At 40.2% G+C, this 23,286-nt stretch overlaps 1 long non-coding RNA gene across 1 annotated transcript; it reads left to right on the top strand.

Moving 5' to 3' along the window:
- Positions 1-5,296: 5,296 nt before the first annotated feature.
- LOC115460265 lies at positions 5,297-17,527 on the top strand. The gene is made up of 4 exons (XR_003940440.1): positions 5,297-5,369; positions 6,940-6,948; positions 14,654-14,661; positions 17,516-17,527. It is a non-coding gene; the product is annotated as an uncharacterized LOC115460265 (long non-coding RNA).
- The last annotated feature ends 5,759 nt before the right edge of the window (positions 17,528-23,286 follow it).

Here is a 23,286-nt window from a genome sequence, read left to right as displayed (position 1 = left end):
AAAAAAAAGATTTTTAAAAACTTTTTTTTCCAGCCTGTATGCGAGCCTGAAATGTGATACCCAGCTCCATCACAGCAGTATGCCGGTCACTGGAGCAGTTGTTAGTGGGTGCAGTGGACTTCAGGCAGGTGGACCCAGGCCCATGCCCCCCTACCTGTTACACTTGTGGTGCATAATACTGAGCCCTCCAACCCCTCCCCCAAACCCACTGGACCCACATGTAGGTGCCCCCCCTTCATCCCATAGTGCTATGGTAATGGTGTAGACTTGTGGGCAGTGGGTTTTGGGGGAGATTTGGGGGGCTCAGTACACAAGGGAAAGCTGCTATGCCCTTGGGAGCTCATTTATGGTTTTTCTTTGATTTGTAAAAGTGCCCCCTAAGGTGCCCGGTTGGTGTCCTGGCATGTGAGGGGGACCAGTGCACTATGACTCCTGGCCCCTCCCACAAACAAATGCCTTGGATGTATTCATTTTTGAGTTGGGCACTTTTGGTTTCCATTATCGCTGAAAAACAAAAGGTCCCAGCTCAAAAACGAACACATCCAAGGCATTTGCCCCGCACAACCCGTATTTTCGGGAAAAAATATGAACGTCCATTTTTTTCGAAAATACGGTTTGTCCCGCCCCTTCACGTACCCGTTATCAGAGATAAATGTCCATTGAGATAGGCGTTTTCATTTGATTATGCCCCTCCACGTGTTCCTTGAGTGGGAGCCAGTGCAGTTTTTCTCTTAGGGGTTTTGCACTTTCATATTTAGTTTTTCCAAATATGAGTCTGGCTGCAGTATTCTGGGCTGTTTGGAGTTTTTTGATGGTCTGTTCTTTGCAGCCCGTGTACAGAGCGTTGCAGTAGTCCAGATGGCTTATTACCATTGATTGTACCAGGGTACGGAAGATGTATCTTGGGAAGAAAGGTTTTACTCTTTTGAGTTTCCACATGGAGTAGAACATCTTTTTCGCTGTATTCTTCACGTGGGTATCGAGTGTGAGGTTTCGGTCAATGGTAACTCCAAGAATTTTCAGATTTTGTGAGACGGGAAGAGAGCAGTATGGTGTAGTTATGGTGGAGTATTTGTTTGTGTTGTGTTGTGAGGTGAGTACAAGACATTGTGTTTTTTCTGCGTTGAGTTTTAGCTGGAATGCATCCGCCCAAGAGTGCATGATTTGGAGGCTTTGGTTGATCTCGTTAGTGATTTCGTTTAGATTTTGTTTGAATGGTATGTAAATCGTGACATCATCTGTGTATATGTAGGGATTGAGGTTTTGATTGGCTAGAAGTTTGGCTAAAGGTATCATCATTAGGTTGAAGAGAGTTGGTGAGAGGGGGGATCCTTGAGGAACTCCACATTCAGGTATCCATGGGGGTGATATATCCGCATTCGTTGTTACTTGGTATGATCTTGTGGTCAGGAATCCTTTGAGCCATTTGAGAACTGTGCCTCCTATTTCAAAGTATTCTAGTATATTTAATAGTATTTCATGACTAACCATGTTGAAGGCACTGGACATGTCAAATTATAGGAGGAGTATTTTGTTACCAGTTGCGATTGCTTGTTTGAATGAGTTCATTGCGGACACTAGTACAGTTTCGGTGCTGTGATTTCACCGAATTCCTGATTGAGACTCATGCACAATTGAGTGTTTATTTAGGTATTCAGTGAGTTGTTTCATTACTATGCCTTCCATGAGTTTGGTTATGAGCGGAATCGATGCTACTGGGCGATAATTGGTTAGGTCCATTGTGCTTTTCTTAGCATCTTTTGGCAGCGGAGTAAGTAAGATGTTCCCTTTTTCCGTGGGAAAGAGACCATTTTGAAGCCTGTGGTTTACATGATTCGTGAGGTCTTTTTTGAATTGTTTGGGGGCGGATCTTATTAAGCTAGTAGGGCAAATGTCTAATTTGCATTGTGGTTTGGCGTATTTTCCGAGCCATTGTGAGATTTCATCTGACGATAGCATATCAAAGTTGGTCCATGATCGATCTGCTGGGTATTCCCCGGGTTTTGGGTCTAGACATTCAAGGATGTTTGTGTACTCAATACTGTTGGTAGGTATCTTGAGTCAGAGCTTTGTAATTTTTTCATTGAAGTAGTTCGCGAGATTGGTTGCGGATGGGATGTCTGTATTATTAGAGGTAACTGGTGTAGTATTTAGGAGTTTGTTTACGAGTGAGAAGAGTTTGTGTGTATCCTTGTAGTTTGGTCCTATTTCGGTTTTGTAGTACTTTCTTTTAGTTTGTCTGATAGTGTATTTGTATTTTCTTTGTAGCTGTTTCCATTCTTTGAATTTGTATTCGTCTTTTTTCTTGCTCCATGCAATTTCTAATCTTCTGACCTGTGTTTTTAGTTCTTTCAGTAACCAGCTAAATCGATATTCAGACTTAGCCGGTTATCTTTAAACTGGCCAAAGATATACCAGGTTTTCTTTCAGCCAAATATGACCACAAAGCTTGATTTAAAAATCAGCGGATAGCCGGTTATATTGGGCAATATAACCAGCTATCTTCTAGCCACTAACTGGGGATGTTGAGCAGGGGATAGCTGGTTATTCCATGCTGAATATTGGTAGACAGCCAGTTAAGTATTATTTAACCGGTCAGCAGCTGTTCTGATTGGCTAAATAGCACTGAATATCAGGGGGCCAATGTTACAGAATAGTGAGCAGCCAGATGTGCACACAAATCCTAATTAGTACTAATTAACATCAGTATTTGGTTGTTACCACCCAATTACTGATGGTTAAGAGCTCATTAGCCGATTAAGTTGCATGCACATCTCAGGAGTGTGCCCAAATTTGAATGCCATGTGTAGAATCTGAGGGTTAATGTATAGTTAGCATGTGATAGGCTACCACACAAACACATTAAGGCATTTTGTGGTAGTTACTCTGTGTCTGCGTGTTAAATTGCATGTTGCTGAACTTTTTTTTAGAGTTCTTTTCAGGTGGCATGGCAGGGGTGGAGAGTGACTGTGAAAGCGTTAGCCAGCTAGCATGTTATTCTTACTGCGCTCAAACTGGCTAGCACAGTATTCACATGGGAGCACTAAGCACCTCCTAAATAGCAGGCAGTAAATGCATCTGTATTAACTCTCTGCAGGTACCGCATGCTAATGGTAACGTTAGCACACAACCTGCAAAAAAAAGTGAGAATGCCTTTGCGATACCCCTAGTGAGGGTTGAGAGAGGGCCTGTGAAATAACACCGCTGGACAAAGGGATACAGATGAAAACAAGTTTTTATTTCATTGAATCCTGAGGCCTGTTATGTTGCAGGACCAGGAACAAAAGGTAGAACACATCTGTAGTTCAATAAACAGTCTTAGTAGGCATCAGGCTGGCAAGGCCGGAACACAGTCTGTGGCGGGTAGGGTGGCCCCACCTAGGGTTACCATACGTCCAGATTTACCCGGACATGTCCTCTTTTTGAGGACATGTCTGGGCATCCGGGTGGGTTTTGCCAGTCCGCCCGTTTGTCCGGATTTCTTCCTTTCATGAAGGGCTTGCAAAATAGCTGTATTGTGTGCAAAATTAAGAAGCTTCAAGGTTACAACACAAGGCCTCAAGTTTCCCTCTCTTTTAGGGTCAAGACAACGTGCCCTCTCAGTGCTGAGAGGCCCTGTATAAAAAGGCAAGCCCAGACTCTGACAGCAGGCCACAGAGCTGCAGCTCTGTCACTGACTCTGGTATTCCTACTATCCATAGCTTATTTCTGCAGGTATAATTTTCAAGTTCATCAAGCTTGTCTTCTATGGCTTAAAATCTTTTAAGTAACTCTGTTTGTTCCTGACTCACCTCTTGCTCAGTGTCTAGCACTGCCAAGTGGACCTTAAAAGCCCCTAGATCAATTTGTATGTTTTCCATCCGAGTTTCTATGGATTCCATTTTGTCATATAATTTTTGAAATTGTGTGTCCCAGGTCTTTTCCATCAAGACTACAAATTCTTTGGAAATCCCTTGCATCCAGACGGACCCCAATGACGCTCCCGGTGAACATACTGCATCTGCCATTTTAGTTTCCTGCAATCATGGCCTGTCCTGATCTGTTTTAGGGAGTTTGAAAGCCATAAATGGCCAGAAAGCTTGATAGATTTGACCTTGCAGCCTCCTCTCTTACTATGACTAAGATGATAGAATTATCACGGTGAGGTTATGTAGCTCTCTGGAGGAGGTAGTTGGGCCTGGGAGCTATGGAGCTTCCCTCCTGCTCATCCACCCAACATCACCAGAAGCCCTTGTTCTGTAACATTTTATGTTTAATGCAGATGCACGGTGCTGCTCTTTCTTGAATGAACTCAACTGTTCCAATCCAGGTTTAATCTAATCTAATCTAATTTTACACTTGAAAAACCACTAAATTACTCTAATGAGTCCTAAGTGATGTGCAGTAAAATTACTCAAATATACAAGTAAATAATCATACATACACAAACACAAATAGAATAAAAAAAAGCTAAGCTGTCTAAAGGCATTCAAAACTAACCCCCCTGTGTACTAAGCCACTTGAATGGGCTGTCTTGGCATTGCTGCGTGGCAGCCACTAGCACAACTTTGTAAACAGAGGGGTTACTGTCTTAAGTCTAATGGCAGTGAATTCCAATGATAAGTAACTTGGCATGAATAAGAACGTTCATGGTTATGCTTCAAAGTAATATGTGTTTGACAGTTGTATATATAAGAAAATGCTATCCTTAATTCTTGATGTCCTAAAATTAGTAGAACAATGCAACAAATTATATAGATAAAATGAGCCCAAACCATTTGAGAGACTTAAAAACCAGATACAGTAGCTCATAAATGATTCTGGACCTAACTGGCAACCAGTGCAATTCAATCAATAATGGTGTCACTCTATCATATTTTAGAGGGTCAAAATCAACTTGTCAGCTATGCTCTGTAGCAGCTGTAATCTTTGTAATTGTTTCTGAGGTAATCCTATATAAACTGAATTACAGTAATCCATCTGTGACAGTGTATACACCTGTTTTCCACCAGTGCATGCCTCCATAAACTAAAATTTAGGCTGGAGTGGATCCATTGACTCTTTCTGTTATTAAAATGGTCATACTTCCTACATAGCTGCGTTTCATTTCAGGGTAATGCTTTGCATTGAATATTATTATTATTTGGTCCCAGGCCTGACATTGGTTCAGGATCTAAAATGAGAGAAAAACTTAAAGGCCTGTGACTCTGACTTGAACTCCAGTGTTGCTCAAGGTCTCATGAGCTATTGAGACACTGCAGAGCAAGCAGATATCTGCAAGAAAAAGGAAGGGTGGGGGTCTAACTTGCAGAATTGCATGAATGTGGCAATATGGTGGTAACAGATGTTCAGAAAGACAGAACTGGATAATTCCACAGGAAGATGACCAGGTGCCACAAAAAGTGTTTTGAGGAAGATGACTTAGTCTTCCAGTAAAAGCTAGTCTACTGTTGACCTTTCCAGTAAATATTAACCAACTCATTAGCATAGCCAATCAGTGTTAACAATGACATAAGCATAGATCCAATAAGATGTGATTACTGTCATATTACCTGTATCCTGAATGGACATATAAAAATCAGTGTACTTCCTACTCCAATGAAGAGAGATAGTCACCACTGGTACCTTTGAACCAGCCAAGTTGCTCTCTCCCATGAGAAACCAATCTATTGCATCTGAATTGGCAAGTATTCCAATTGCTTTGTCATGAGTAGTTTTGAGTCTTTTATATCTACCCAGAGAACACCTGTGTATAGCTGTGGTATGGTATTCATATAATTATGTGATTGTACATATATTTGGAGAATAGTAAAATAAAAGCATTTCATTGTTTGTATATACTTGGAGTCTCAGATATAGAGGTAATTCCATGTAGCAATATTCTGTATTTCCAGTGAAATATCACTGATCTGCTAATTGTACAAATACTTGATGAGGTATCTAAAAAAGAACAAACTGATACAGCCTTAGGTGATTTATTTCTTCCTAAGTATTAGTGGGTGGCCCACTATATTGGGAGGGGTAAATACACCCTAAAAATTATACAGCATTTTGATTGAACTCCTTTCAGGATGCTTTCATATGTGACACTTTTTCTACTGAGCTGCATTATGCAGTATGAGTTTTCTGGTGGGGGAACCAGTCAGAAGAAGGGAAAGCACTAAAATAAGGAAAAAAGGTGAGCCTTCACCCCTACAAGAGATGAAATGAGAAATTGGACAGTGCTCACCTTGGAATAACACCCTCACCAGCATCAAAATATGTAAATATTAATTTTAAAATGCATTTTCATTTGCAATAGTATCATTTTTATTGCATCACTAGATAATGCACAGCTCTTCATAGTGGTGATAACAATTCAGGCATTTCTATTTTTACTTAAATATTTTGGGGCATAAGCCATACTAGCTGTAAATGCAGAAGATAGCATGAGGTAATAGTCCATGTGGGTGTGCATTAATAGTTAATAGAACACCTCAGCCTTAGCAGGTACTGCATTCTTGTTTAGGAATAGCCTAATGGTTAGTGCAGAAGCCTTAAATTACGGGGAACTGAGTTCAAGTCCCACTACAGTTCCCGGTAACTCTGGGCAAATTGCTTAATCCTCCATTGAATAACTGTAGTTGCATCCTATTAAGGCTATGTGGAGGGGCATAATTGAACGAAAACGTCTATCTCCATGGGCGTTTATCTCCGAGAACGGGTCCGTGAAGGGGCGGACCGAACCGTATTTTCGAAAAAAATAGACGTCCATATTTTATTCGACAATTTGTGAGCTGGGCGTTTTTGTTTTTCAGTGATAATGGAAAATGAAAGCGCCCAGCTCAAAAACGAATAAATCCAAGGCATTTGTTCGTGGGAGGGGCCAGGATTCGTAGAGCACTGGTCCCCCTCACATGCCAGGACATCAACCAGGCACCCTAGGGGGCACTTTTACAAAACCAAAAAAAAAGGTAAAAGAGCTCCCAGGTGCATAGCACCCTTCCCTTGTGTGTTGAGCCCCCCAAATCCCCATCAAAACCCACTGCCCACAAGTCTACACCATTACTATAGCCCTAAGGGGTGAAGGGGGGCACCTACATGTGGGTACAGTGGGTTTGGGGGGTTTGGACGACTAAGCATTAAGCAGCACAATTGTAACAGGTAGGGGGGGAATGGGCCTGAGTCCACCTGCCTGAAGTCCACTGCACCCCCTAACAACTGCTCCAGGGACCTGCATACTGCTGCCAGGGAGGTGGGTATGACATTTGAGGGTGAAAATAAAAAGTTGTGACACATCATTTTTTGTGGTGGGAGGGGGTTAGTGACCACTGGGGGAGTCAGGGGAGGTCATCCCCGATTCCCTCCAGTGGTCATCTGGTCATTTAGGGCACTTTTTGGGGCCTTATTCGTGAAAAAACAGGGTCCAGGAAAAGTGTCCTAAATTCTAGCTAAAAACGCATACTTTTTTCCCATTATCGGTGAAATGCGCCCATCTCTGTTTGGCAGATAACCACACCCCAGTTTCGCCTTCGCCACACCTCTGACACTCCCCCATCAACTTTGTCCGCATCCGCGACGGAGTGCAGTTGAAAACGTCCAAAATCGGCTTTCGATTATACCGCTTTATTCGTTTTTGTGAGATAAACGTCCATCTCCCGATTTAGGTCGGAACTTGGGCGTTTTTCTCTTTCAATTATAAGGTGGATAGTCAACAAAAGAATGTCAATAATTATTCCCTGCAATACCTGAATGGCAAAATGTTAAGGATGCTATTGAGGCAGAGAGACCTTGCAGTCACCATGCATTAATTTTGGCTGTTAATCTCTGATAACTGTAAAATCTTATCATACTATAGTAAATAAGGCCCTCCCCATGGTTTCATTTCTTATAGCTGTAGTTGGTGCATAAGCATTAATGATGGATATAACTGGAAGAGGATGTGTGTCTGTGTACAATGTTTATATGCATGAGGTATACTGTGAAAATGAGGTCAGAATGAAAGTGTGAAGCGCCTGTGGTGAGAGAGTCAGGTTGCTTTTGTAGTATGAAGGGTTTGGCAAAGCACTTCTAAGAAGTTCACTTCTGTGATCTGCCTTCCAGAGATGAATAATATCTCTTTCAAAAGTGGCTTTTACCCAGAAAGAGCACATGCATTTTTTTTTTGAGAAAACAAGGTTGTGTCATCTTTCTCTCTCATGATATGTGATTGAGTAAAATGACATGTTTTGTTTCAGTGCCGTTTGTCAAATCTGATATGTGAGAAGAAAAGTGACAATATTCTCCTATAGAACATAATGGGAACAACCCAGCTGTAGCAGGGCACATTGTGGAGACAGGACAGCTCCCAGGAGAAATACATAAATTCAAGGTGTAGGCCTTCTGGTGGTGAATAAAAATTGTAAGGATGTGAGGGGGAATAACTCCTTGTGAACCAGTTTATTGTTGGAGTGGAAATAAGGTTATTACTTGATCTGAGTCAACCCTTACAGCTAAATCAATGTATCTATAGATTTGTAGTCCTGCCTTTCTAAACGACATAAATAAAGTACCATGGTTGATATGTTAGTCCACTTTAAAGGTTAATAAATAGAAATAAAAACAAAACAATAAGATGACACCTTTTTCGTTGGACTAAAAATACATTTTGGTGCTGAAAAATCGGCATACAAATTGAGCACTAAGTGCTCCAAGTTGGATGCTGTTTATAGAATAGTGTATAATACGGAGATCTGTGCCCTATTTTGGATGTGAGGATTTACACCAACTAAAACCTGATATAAATCCTTGCACCTAAATTAGGCACGGATCTGTATTATTTGATAAAACTGTGTACAAATTCTAGGAACATCTTTGACATGCCTCTTCCATGATCACGCTCCTTTTCGGACCCATCTGTAAATGTTTATTGTGCATCTTTATAGAATACTGACTATAAAGATGCACAAGTAAATTCCAGTGATCCTGAATTATCACCAATAATTGATTATTTGCACCCAATTATTGACATTAATTGGCTCATTATGCAATTAAATTGTGCATGCAAATTTACACGCACAATTTTGAGCACTATATATGGAATTAGGGGTTTTTGACTAGATTTAAAAGGCCAGAACCTCTGTTCCTCAAGTTAGGGCATTATCTTATTCATTTTATAATCATGTACACCCAAACTTGCTCATGCAGACTGTATGTTGGGACTCCTTGCCACAATCAGCTTTAGATTTTTTGGCCCCTTCACAGTCTTATCCCCCCAAGACTTTCTAATAAGTAGCCATGGTTTCATCCTGGTCTCTGACTTTTGCAACAAGTTAGAATTCAAAATTCCTGATATGGTCTCTCATTGTAAAACTTGTCAGAATTTCATATAGATCAGCTCGAAAAACATACTATAACCAACAGGTAAGAACCTCTTCAAATCCAGTTCGTTCTATATTCTCTTTGATCTGCCATCTAACTCAGTGGGATAAAACAGTCGGCTACTGTTGTATGCCATAGCAAATCATTTTGAACAGAAAATTATGCTACTACAACAATCTTTTACTAATTCTCATGTATCGCAGCCCTCTATTGCACCAGATTCTGGTTTGTCAATTTTCACTTTGTCTCCACATCTCTGGTCAGTCTTTTCAACTGCCTTCTCTTACTACCTTAAATCAGGATTTCAAATCAGTCAATTAGACTTGTTTATTAGATCCTATACTTTCTACTTCGATCATGATTCCTAGGTATGGGCTACATTCTTTGGCAATTATGTTTATTTGAAACACACTAACACTGGGGAAAGTTCCATCTTCCTAGAAAACAGCTGCAATCCGGCAGATCTTGAAAATGTTTCTTTAGACACAATGGACCCAGCCAACTACAGACCAGTATTAAATCTCTGTTTTCTGTCTGAGCTAAATGAAATGGATTTTCTACACCCAGTTAATGGATCATGTTTACAAAGTTTCTGCCCTCCATCCTAGGAAATCTAGATATAGAACAGGACATAACTGTGAACAGTTATGACATCATTGTTTAGTGACATGTCTGTTATGCTGGATTGAGGACATATAGCATTAGCGGTTTCTTTAGATTTGTCATGTGCTTTCACTTAGTAGATCACTCTTTACTGTTATTCTGACTGTTGTCGGGACTCTTTATAAATGGTTTTGTTCATTCCTAAACAATCATTCCTTGTATGTGAAAACTATGATGAATACTTCATCTCTTCTACTAACGTATGCCGTGCCTCAGGGATCAATTATCTCACCTGTTTTGTTTAATCTATTTATGAGCCCCCTGGGAACACTGATTCAAGATTATGGTATTCATTTTTACTTTAAGAGGATGACATCTTTTTGGTATATTATTCCAGGGCCACCGAGAAACTGAGCTGGGCAAGAGGCAGGACCATCGCTGTCGCTCTCACCCCCCCAGGACACCGCCCCACCCAGGACGCTACAGTCATGACTGTCATCCCCTGGACACCACATTGCCAGGCCAGATTGGGGGGGGGGGGGCTGGAGCCCAATGTGGAGGGGGGGGGACATTTTGCCCTAGCTCCCTGCTCCCACCACAACTCCATATACCTTGGCTGGCGGGGGTCCCCAAGCCCCACCAGAAGAAGCCTTCCCTCCAGCGCTTTTCTCTGCTGCATTGCCTGTCCAGTGTGGCTGCTTCTCCACACGTCGTGCATGCTCAGTTTCATCAAAACCGAGCATGTGCGACATGAGCAGAAGCAGGACAGGCAATACGGCGAACAGCACTGGAGGGAAAGATTCTGCTGATGGGACTTGTGGACCCCCACCTGTCAAACCAGGAGCCCCAACCAACTGTGTCTGTTCCTCCACAGCCTCTAAGGGGGCCCGGTGCTGGAGTCTGTCTCTCTCCTGCTTCTGTCAGAACCCAGGTAATTGCGTTAACGCAATCACGAGTCCTGTCAGAAGCAGGAGAGAGACAGACCCTGGCACTGAGCCCTCCTTGGAGGCCAGGCCCAGGGGAATTTTGCCCCCCCCCCCCCTGCTCCCTTCTCTGCGACCCTGATTGCATCTCTTTAATAACCCCTGACCTAATGTATCTTCAATAGTGTTTGACATTAGTTGCTACCTGGCTTTGAAATCATTGTCTTAAGCTCAGTTGTTCTAAGATGACTGTATGCTGGTTTACAGGTTGCCTGGAATGCCCTTTATTGACACCCTATTTAATTGACTCAAATATTATTCCCATTGATTCATTTAAATTCTTGGGGTGATTATAGACTCTGAGTTATCTTTTGGGCCTCATATTCAGCCAGGGTCACATACAATATACAAACTTCACTACTATTGAATAACAAGAGCAGCGTTCCAAGCATGCCCAAGAGCTAACAATTACAAATGTGAGTACAGAAATTACAAAAAAAATAATAGTTACAACAGCATATGAAATAAGAGGTAATCGGTAACGTATCTTAATGGATTAGGCAGAGAATTCCATATCTTCGTATCTTGATAGGTAAAGCCTGCATTACAAATAGATTTATAATGAAGCTTCTTAAAACTTGGGTATTGAAGGATGAGATAGTCCCTAGATGTATGAAAAGCATTTTGTAAAGGCAGTTCTATCAGGTTTTGCATTAATAAACCATACAAAATTTGATAAATATACAAAATTTAAAGGTAATCCAATAATTTATTGGAAGTCAATATAATTTAGCCAAGATAAGAGTTTCTTTCTTATAACAAAGAACTCTACAAACATGATGGGCAGCGGTGTTCTGTGCTGATTGAAGTTTCTTGACTAAAGAGTATTTTAAACTTTTTCTTGACTAAAGAGTAATTTAAACCTGAGTAAATGGCAATACAATAGTCACATTTAGAAAGTACTAGTGTTTGAACCAAATAACAGAAGACTGAATTTGGAAAGAAAGGTCTCAATTGCTTTAGCCTCCACAATGTATTAAAGACATTGGATATCACCTCTGACACCTGAGGTTCAAATAACAGATACTGGTTAATAGTTATACCTAAGATTTTCATAGTGGTAACTAACAGGTATGTCATATTATCTGTAGTGAAGTTCCTAATAGCCATACAGTTATAGGGATTAATCAGGGTTAGGAACTTGGTTTTGTCTTTGTTTAGTTTTAATCTGAAATTAGCAACCCAGATTCCATCAGATCAAAACTGGATTTGATAGTAGGCAAGATTTCAACTATATTGTCTACAAATGGGATGTAAATGGCAACATCATTGACATACATAAAGGTATTAAAATCTCTGGATTCCATTAAGCTACCTACTGGGGAAAGAGGGGAGTCCTTGGAACACCACAAACAGAGGACCAAGGTGGAGACATTAGAACAGCCTGCTTTACTTGATATTGTCTAGATTGAAAACCATTGAACCATTTTACTAAGTTTGATGGATTATTTTGGCATCTGTAGTAAAATACAATGGTCAACTGTATCAAAAGCACTAGACATATCAAACTGTATAATTAAAGTTTCCCTACCTAAGCTCAGTTCTTTCCGAAAACTGGCTATCAGGTGGTTAAGGCAGTGTACTATATATCCAGGTCTGAACCCAGATTGACAACTATGCAGAATAGAATGTGAATGAAGATATTCCATAAATTGAGATGACACCAATCCTTCCATCGCCTTTACTAACAAAGGTATAGATGCCACTGGCCTATAATTGGATACTTCACGCCTACTAGACAAGGGGTTCTTTGGAATAGGAGTAAGAATTATTCTGCCTTTGTCTTTACAGAATAAACCTTGAGGTAACATAAAAGAGATATTTAACAAAATGGATAAATCTTTTGCTGACTTTAGTAGATAACTGAGGCAAGAGTCCAATAAACAATGTAAAAACACTTAAGAAAGAAAGAATGGTCAACAAAGCAGCCTGAGTGTCCACAATTGCTGATCTGGGATATAAAGTGATAGACAACCATGTAAATAATCTGGACCCAGCCCTTCTAATGTACTCTGTAGCAAACAGCTCATCTTATTAGTGAGCTTCCTCTGTGTGATTCTGTTGAAAACTTTATTGAAATCCAAGTATACCACACTCAGGGGCCCTTTTACAGAGGGCGGTAAGCCTGCTGCCACCGTCCCAATGCAACCGCTGGAGGTAGTCCCATCCTAAGCGTGTACCATTTCCAGGGTAAAAAGAAAACCCCTGGAAATAGCCTGTGTGATGGTAACCTGGCGGTAATCAGGCATCGCCGCTCGCTGCCCGGTTACTACCACGTTAGTGCAGGAGCCCTTATTTCCACCTCAACGGGTGGCTGTAAGGGCTCCCCGTTGCATGGCCATGTGTGCTGGGGACCTTTTTACCCACTGCGGTAAAATGGCCCCCACCACCAGCGCAGGGCCCTTTTTCTTTCAGCTTGGTAAAAAGGCCCCTCAGTATATACACTTGATCTAACTCCTTAGTAATCCAATAAAATTAATTATTCAAACAATACATGTGCTACTGTAAGCTAAATAATGATATCATCTGAGTAAAAGAAAACAATTGTGAACTATAAATAACAGAAAAAACGTCTTGCCCTCTATTGATGGTGTCTGCGGTGGACAGTGAATTTATCAATTTGCCAAAGCCTCAGAGGCACATGATAGATAGCTGCAAATGCTATTATGGTACTTAGAGATAGAATGAGATATATGAATATCAGCTGCAAGGAGTGAGAATTTACCTTAATTGTTCCACAGTTGTAATTGATATAGAAAACTCGACATTATGGAAATTAATAATTTCTGCCTGCTGAGAAGGGAAATGGTATACACAGCTGAGAAATAGTGTGTTCATCTATGAGATACCACTAACCAAAGTCCATACCAAATGAAGTACTAGTACAACATGTTGTCTTTAAATGGACATCACTGTGTAGTCTGGTGCCCATTATCTTGCCAAATGTTCTTGGGTGTATACAGTGCTTTTTTTGTAGGAAAAACGGTACTGGTACTCCTTATGGGTGGGGCCACTGCATATGACCCCACCCCTATGTTAGCCACACCCATGTTAGCCACACCCCTTATACCAACCTTGACACATATAAACAGGCATTATTGAAAATATTATACCAGTATAGGAGAAAAAATAACTTGAATTTTTTCATTATAAATAATTTCTGTAAGATGTTACAGCTCCAGTATACCCAGTGCAAAATAAGACAGCAGATGTAAATTCTCAAATTGGACATATTCGAAACACTAAAATGAAAATAACATGATTTTTTTTTACCTTTGTTGTCTGGTGACTTTCTTTTTTTGATCATGTCAGTCCCAGTCTCTGATTCTGCTGCTCTCGATCTGTTCCTTTAACTCCATTTCCAGGGATTCCTTTCCATTTATTTCTTTACTTTCCTCCTTTCTTTTTCATTTCTTGCTCTACATCCATAGGTAAAAGCTGGGTCCTCCGCACACTTGACTGGAGGAGGTATAGAGTGGATCCAGTTTTGCCTATTTTCTCCATCCATGTGCAGTTTTTCTCCTCTTTTCCCTTTCCTTCATCTCCATCAGTATGCATCTCCTTCCTATTCTTCCCTCCCCTCCATCCATATACATCTCCTGTCCTTCCTCTCTCTTCCCTCTCATCCATCCATATCCAGCATTTCTCCTCTCTCCTCCCCTCCATCCATGTTCATCTCACTTCCTCTCTCTTCCCTCCCCTCCATCCATGTCCAGCATTTCAACTCTCTACCCTCCGTCCGTGTCCAGAATTTCTCGTCTCCCCTAAATCCATGTGCATCTCCTCCTCTGTCATCCCTCCCCTCCATCCAGGTACAGCATTTCTCCTCTCCCCCTCCCCTCCATCCATGTTCATCTCACTTCCTCTCTCTTTCCTCCTCTCCATCCATGTCCAGCATTTCAACTATCTCCCCTCCCCACCATCCATGTGCATCTCCTTCCTCTCTCTTCTCTCTCCTCCATCCAAGTCCAGCATTTCTCCTCTCTCCCTTCCCCTCCATCCGTGTGTATTTCCTTCCTCTGTCTTTCCTTCCCTCCAACATTTCTCTTCCCTGCCCTCCACTCCATCCATGTCCAGCATTTCTCCTCTCTCCCCTCCCCTCCATCCATGTGCATCTCCTTCCTGTCTTCCCTCTCCTCTATCCATGTCCAGCATTTCTCCTGCCCTCCCCTCCATCCATCCATGTCCAGCAACTCTCCTCTCTCCCCTGACCTCCCCTCCCGTCCATGTCCAGGGTAAACTTCTACAAAACAAATGAAGATGTGATTCCATATGCTCCAATGAAAGGAGAGTTCAATTCTACTTCCATTTAATTTTAATATATTACATCGTCTTTATAAACACCAGGCTTCCCAAGGCAGATTACAACCAGTTAAGATGAACCCATAAGGAAACAGAATATTCTCACTGACATCTGGCCATCTGAATTGTACAGAAGCACAGTGAAGAAAAATGAGCACAAACTACAGAATTTATAATTGCTGTTTCTACTAGCTACAATACTTTTTGAAGTTGTTTTAGTGATATTCAATTATGTCTTTTCTCCTCCACCTTATAAAGCACTGCCTATCCAACAAAAACAGTGTTAGACTTGTTAAAGATGGGCCAACAACAAAGAACGGCAACGTGGATGCAGCAGCTCACAGGTTTGCTTGCTGTGTTTTGAGTGAATGGCAATGACGGCTGAGCGGAGGAGTAGAAACAGAGATTAATCAAATGTCTTCCTTAATTATAATGGACTAGATAGGCTCACTTCCACTCCACTCTCTATTTACCCGAAGTTGCAACGGCGAGCCAGCGGGCGGCAGCAGTGAAGGCTGCAAGGAGGCAGGCTCACCTCCAGCCTTTGCTTCCCTGCCCTCTCAGCGTCCCGCCCTCGCGGAAAGGAAATTACATCAGAGGAAGGCGGGACGCTGAGAGGGCAGGGAAGTGAAGGACGGAGGCGAGCCTGCCTGCTTGCTGCTTTCACTGCTGCTGGTTCACCGCTGTGACTTTGGGTAAATAGAAGATTTGCATGGGGCAGAACGGAAAGTCGGGAAGCTGAGGGCCGACAGGTGAGCCAGCCCTCATAAAAAATTTGCCGGTACGCTGTACTGGCACAAAAAAAGCACTGGGTGTATACCAGAAAACTAATGGATCATATTAAATAATAATGGCATGAAATTTGGCTAGCAATCCTGCAAAGATCTTAATCTGTATGAGCCAAGGAAAGATGGGCAATTACTAACAATAATGTGTTAAAACTGGCTTCAATTTTTTTTAGGACAGACGGATTTACCCTTTTGCAATGCATAAACTTATAGCTCTGATTTCCGTATACTGTACATACAGTGAGATAAAACTAGGACTGAATTAGCCTGTCATGCTAAACTGGAAGTAGTAAAGCTATCCTTCGTCTACATCTTCCCCGATACAACTAGGAGTTTGCATCACTATGGGGGCTTGGTTTTGTTTCCATTTGGATTTTGGTTTCATTTTGGAGAAGTGTGATTAGAGAGAGGATGGATGAGGGTGTGTGGCAGATGGAGGGGTTATGGCATAGGTCTCGAAAGAGATGAGCAGCTGATTGGCTGATTCCTATTTTTAAAAGAGGAGAGTTTACATTATAATATATTATAACATAACTTATATTCTATTGTTGACCTACCCAAATTACAGCTTGAAGAAGCTGGATAATCACCAGAAGCATACAATAACAATAATAAAGAATTGCAATCATTTTAACGTACACTAAAATAATCTTTAGTATAACGTAAGATATCAAACAATAACAAAGACATGTTTCCTAAATAAATGTGTCTTGATTGCTTCTAAAATGCATATAATTTGCTGCAGATAATAGTAGGCCTGAAAAATCTTTATCTAGTCTGGCTTCTTGGAATGAAAGTAGATTGTCAACAAGTCTATGACTCTTTTTATTTTTTAGTGAGGGATAAGCAGATACATTGGAAATCCTATTAATTTTAGTTGACACCTGAAATAAAAAGTGATTAAATTGATATGATGGCACAAAACCAAAAATAGCCTTAAAAGATAAACAGAGAAATTTGAAAAAAAAACTCTTACATATACAGGAAGCCAGTGGGTTTTTATATAATAGGATGTTAAACTATCACATTTCTTCAAAAAGTTAATTAAACGTAAAGCAGTATTTTGTATAGTATGAAGTTTTGTAAATATTTACTTAGAGCAACCTAAATAAATGATGTTACAGTAGTCCAAAAGACTTAAGTGATCTCGATCAACATATTTTTGCACCTGACAGAGATTTTGCACAGTGAGACAGGCACTCTGAATTAGGGTATTGATCTGCATTTGCAGCGTTATTTTACAATCACAAACTACTCCCAGATTCATTCTAATAGTAGAGGAAAAATGTATGTTATCTGATTGTCACATCATGCACCTCTTCGTCTAAGGAGTTACTGATAAGCATAATTTTTGTTTAGTCCACTCTATTTGTTGCAGGCATATTCTATACAGTTGTAGCTTGGAATGTTAATTGACTTAATCGCCATATCAAAAGAGAGTTTTATCACATTTTTATAAATATCAAACACAGATGCTGTTTTCTTCAAGAAAATGTCTCAAGTTGAAAACAGGTTGGGTAGAGCAAGTGTTTTCTGCAACATTAGTTAAAGCTATGAGAGGATTCGCCATTTTGTAGGGATGGGCTTTTCATTAGAGAAAAACAAGCAGAAAAAAAACACAACGTGGTTTTCATTTCCCAATAAGCAGAGGAGTGTGGTAGCCGTGTTAGTCCACTCTTAAGGTTATCAATAGAAATCAAACAAAATAAAACATGGAAAAGAAAAATAAGATTATACCTTTTTAATTGGACATAACTTAATACATTTCTTGATTAGCTTTCGAAGGTTGCCCTTCTTCGTCAGATCGGAAATAAGCAAATGTGCTAGCTGACAGTGTATATAAGTGAAAACATTCAAGCATTACTATGACAGTCTGACAGGGTGGGAGGATGGGGCTGGGTAGGAGGTATGCATGGGGACATCAAAGCATATCATTGATATTCTAACAGGATGGGTGTGGATAGGTGAGGGGTGGGGTGATCAACAGAGACATACAGCTTTATGGTTTATAATGGTCTAGGAACCCCAGATCCTTGTTAAGTCCTTTCTGTTGGGTGTTAAAATATTCATTCATTCTGACTTCAAAGGTCTTACGTTCTTGTATGGTTTTAAAGTTACCTTTCAGTATTCTCACTGTGAAATCACTGGTACAGTGTCCTGGTTCTGTGAAGTGCTGTCCCACCGGGGTAGGGGCCCTACTGGCTGTATTGTTCATGTGATGTCTATGTAAATTGAATCTTGTCTTAAGCATCTGGCCTGTTTCTCCAATATAGCATCCTTCGTTACAGTTTTTACACTGAATGATATATACCACATTGGAAGATGAGCAAGTGAAAGATCCCTTTATGTTGAATATCTTTCCTTTGTGGAAAACTGTGGGGTCCTATGAAATATTTTGGCATAGTTTGCAACTGGATAAATTACAGGACGTGTGTCCTTCTGTTCCTTTTCAGTCTGTGATGGAAGTTTACTTCTGATTAGCTTGTGTTTTAAGTTGGGTGGCTGTCGGAAGGCCACAAGCTAATCAGAAGTAAACTTCCATCACAGACTGAAAAGGAACAGAAGGGCACACGTCCCTGTAATTTATCCAGTTGCAACATAAAGGGATCTTTCACTTGCTCATCTTCCAATATGGTATATATCATTCAGTGTAAAAAATGTAACAAAGGATGCTATATTGGAGAAACAGGCCAGATGCTTAAGACAAGGTTCAATTTACATAGCCATCACATGAACAATACAGCCAGTAGGGCCCCCACCCCGGTGGGACAGCACTTCACAGAACCAGGACACTGTACCAGTGATTTCACAGTGAGAATACTGAAAGGTAACTTTAAAACCATACAAGAACGTAAGACCTTTGAAGTCAGAATGATTGAATATTTTAACACCCAACAGAAAGGACTTAACAAGGATCTGGGGTTCCTAGACCATTATAAACCATAAAGCTGTATGTCTCTGTTGATCACCCCACCCCTCACCTATCCACACCCATCCTGTTAGAATATCAATGATATGCTTTGATGTCCCCATGCATACCTCCTACCCACCCCATCCTCCCACCCTGTCAGACTGTCATAGTAATGCTTGAATGTTTTCACTTATATACACTGTCAGCTAGCACATTTGCTTATTTCCGATCTGACGAAGAAGGGCAACCTTCGAAAGCTAATCAAGAAATGTATTAAGTTATGTCCAATAAAAAAGGTATCATCTTATTTTCTTTTCCATGTTTTATTTTGTTTGATTTCTATTGATAACATTTCCCAATAATAATGCTCACTCACTGCCTTTTAGTTGGGTGTTGCATATGTTTTATCAAAGTCAGTAAAGATTGATGTTTATGATAATGATGGTAAAGTAAATTGTAAATACCATCCCTCTCTCTCTAGAAAATGTTTTGATTTTTGGTGTTTGTTAATTATTATGATTTAATTTGATTTTTATTTCTTATGCAGTTTATAAATTTAATAAGTAATAAAAAATTAAAAATATGTTGGAAAAGGTGATTGAAACTCAGCTTTAAGGCATCGCTTTAAAATGTGCAAAAATCTTTTGCAGTTTCTGGTTATGAATACTACCAGAACAAATTCTAAACTCTAAAATCTCAATGGGTCACAGTTCAGAAGAGTTAGAGGGTTCTGCTATTTAAATAAATCTCTCCTCTCTGTATTTCTCCTGTTATAAAAGAGTAACCTAATGCTGCATTACTTCTGACATGAAAGAGTAATCTAATGCTATGAAAGTTATGCAATAAATGGCAAATAATTTTTTTCTAGCTCATGCTGAAAAAAACATACACATGAACAAGGCAGTTCTATAAAGGGTACCTAGAGGGTGTCTGGTAGAAGCCTGTTCTATAAGGAAAGTAGGTACCTATTTTTCTTTATAGAATATTAGCCTAACAGGTGAAATATGTGCCTAGAATTTAGGCGTGAGCACTTAGTCCAGTCATAGAGCTGGTGAAATGTTCGCACTTAAATGTCAGAGATATGCCCATAGCTTATAGTATTCCACACATTTTGTTTTTAAGTGGGAGTCTTGCCCAGGCTCTACCCATGTGTACACCCACCTGTAAAATACACACTATCCCTCGGATTAATATATAGTGTGCCTAGAGATTTTGGCACGGATTCTATAACAATGAGTGCAACTTAATTGGCTTAATAAGCTAATGAGTGCTGATAACAGCACTAAACAAGCAATAATGAACACTGATTAGTATTGAGAATTTAGGCGCACAACTCGCTAAGCATATTCTATGGCAAAGTGCACTGAACTTCTAACTTGCACAGGCAAAAAGGGGCATGGTTATGCGCAGGGAAATGGGCATTTCATGGCCCAGTGTGTGTAAATTTACATGCTGATATTTACGCCACATTTTTGTTGGTGTAAATAGACACACGTAGTTTTAGGTGCTGAGATATCAACTAAGTGTATTCTATAATCAGCACCTAAATCTATGTGCCTATTATAGAATACACTTAGTCGGTGCTGATTTCAATGCTGATTTTTTAGGCATTATATATAGAATCTCCCCCTATAAACATTAAGCATGTATTTACAGAATAGCGCTTAAGCCAGATGTTGGCATTTACATGCTTATGTGGAATTTTGGCATCTTCCTCCAGAGTCTATAAGGGGCGTTCAAATTTGTATGCCCAAATTTAGGTGCAATCTTGAGATGCATGCACAACTAACTTGGGTGACAAGCCAATTGGGTGCTAACAATCAATTATTGATGTTAATTGGCAGCAATTTGGATTTACGCTTGCATCTTGCTTCTCGCTATTCTATAAAACTGCAGGCCCAAATGGTATTGAAAATTATAGATATATTTCCTCATTACCATTCCTTGCTAAAATTATAGAGAAGGTAGTTTACAATCAATTGTTGGATTTTATGGAAACATGATACAGAAACATTGCTTATTTCTCTATTGGACATTGTGAAGTTGGGGGTTAATAAAGATATTCATTTCTTCCTGGTTACTTTGGATATATCTGTTGTATTCGATACAATTTGATCATAATAGTTTGTTGAGAAGGTAGCATTCTACTGGTTTGAGGAATATTGTATTAGATTGGTTTACCTCATTTTTGGAACATAGGAAATTTTATGTAGTGAACAGGTCTGTGACGTCTGATGAATTTGATTGTCCTATAGGAGTTCCATTTGGGATCTGCTGTCAGCAATGCTATTTAATTCTGGTTATCATTATGCAGATTACTAAATTGCTTGAATCTACAGTACCAATTATATGCTGATGACATCCAATTTTTGTTTCAAATTTGTCAATCTTGAAGATTCTTTTAAACCGTTGTCTCTTTGTTTGAAATCTATAAAGCATTGGATGAGGGAAAATCATTTTGAACTTAATATGTCAAAAACCCAGATATATCTTTTATCTTGTTTCCTATCAACTGATGTTCCTGACCAATTTTTTAATAGATAATATTCACATCCTTATATTTAAGGAAATTTGTTATCTCAGAGTGGTGTTAGATTCCTCATTAACATTAAAATCTCAAGTGAAGGTTATTAGTGTTGTTTTCTGTAAGCTTAAGAGAATCAGGAGTTTGAGGGATTTTTTTTAGCTTCACAGAATTTCAGGTTAATGGTTCAAAGTGTAATAGCCCCTTGCTTTGACTATTGTAATGGCCTCCTTGTGGGACTTACAAAGAATTCCCTTAAAGCTCTGCAAGTGTCCCAAAATGCGGTAGTTGTTCTCGCTACAATCATATTTCTCCAGTCTTGAAAAAACTGCATTGGCTTCCTATTGAGCATAGAATAAAATTTAAAATTTTATGTCTGGTTTATAAAGTTGTCAACAATTTATTGTCTCATAGTCTAGCAGCAAACCTGTGGATTTATCAGCCACCTGTGACACTGAGGTCTGCTGCAATGCTTCAACTGGAAATACTATCATTTTGGATTATCAGGTTAGAGGAGTTCTGAAAATTGATGTTCAAGGGGATTGGTCCTATATTAAGGAACTCATTGCCTTTAAAAATTCCGAGTAAACTGAACACTGAAGCCTTTAAAAAAATAACTAATGTTTGAGCAGTTTTATGGCAGGGGCATAGCAAGAAGTTGATGGGGGGGCCCTGGAGATAGACCAGGGCGCCAAGAACTTCCTCTCAGTCCCCAACCCCTTGCTGCAGTGGTTGTTGCCCTTGTTGCTGCACACATCCCTGCTGCTGGCATTTCTTCACACCCTCCTCGAACATACCTTTGCTGGTGGGGATGCACAAGCCCCACCAGCTGAATTTTGTCTGAGAAGCAGGCAGGCTTTTCCAGTCTCCAACGCCAGCATTTCTGCACATGTTCAGTTCAAATATGAATTCAATATGCACAGAAGTGCCATCATCAGCTGCTAGAGCACCCTGCCAACTTCCTGCTGCTCTGACAGCATAAGCAGGACTCTGGCAGGGAAACTCTGGCTGGCAAGACTTGAGCAACCAAACACAAACAAGGTGGAAGATAAACCAAAACAGACCAAAAACAAGGGAGTAAGAGCGCCAGAAATGTTTAATAGGACTAATAAACTTTTCTGGCGCTCTTACTCCCTTGTTTTTGGTCTGTTTTGGTTTATCTTCCGCCTTTTTTGTGTTTTGTTCTGTTTTCACGGGAGATTTGGACTTCTTTTTTGTGTGCAAGGCTTGAGCAACCTCCACCAGCCATGTATTGGATACCACAGTGCTGGACTGGGCCCGAGACCAAAGTGTGTGGGGGCCCAGGCTCCTGAAGGCCCATCCCAATGACTACTATATTGTTTTATGGTAAAGGCTAGGAAGTAAGAGCTACTTGTTCTATTTAAAGTTTATATCGGCTGCTGTCATTATCAGCTATACATCGTCAGTCAACCATTCATTGCCCCAGGTTCCAAAACTTAAATTGAGAGCCCTCAAGGGACAGAGAATGTACCTGTACAGCGCTGCATGTGTCTAGTAGTGCTATAGAAATGATTATTATTATTAGTAGTAGTAGCTATACATGTACAAACACTGAAGAGAAATAAGCTTTGATTGGATACTTAAATGGTCAGGTATTTATTGTGTTGGCTAAAGTTATTTGGGGTTTTTATGCTATTCTTGTTTTATTGCATGTTTTATATGGTGAAATTGAATGAGTAGGATATAAATGCTGTAAATAAATCAATAAGTAAATAGTGCACAACCTCAAATGGGGTGTGGCCATGGTAGGGGTATGGGCGAATCAGGGACATTCTGGAAATTTAGGCATGCCAGGAATTGCACCTGATTTTAGCAGACAAAACTCCAGATGCCTAA

The sequence above is a fragment of the Microcaecilia unicolor genome, chromosome 1, assembly GCF_901765095.1.
Source record: "Microcaecilia unicolor chromosome 1, aMicUni1.1, whole genome shotgun sequence".
Lineage (NCBI taxonomy): Eukaryota > Metazoa > Chordata > Amphibia > Gymnophiona > Siphonopidae > Microcaecilia > Microcaecilia unicolor.
Note: the sequence above shows the minus strand (reverse complement) of the source record. Positions and strands in the feature narration are given on the sequence as shown.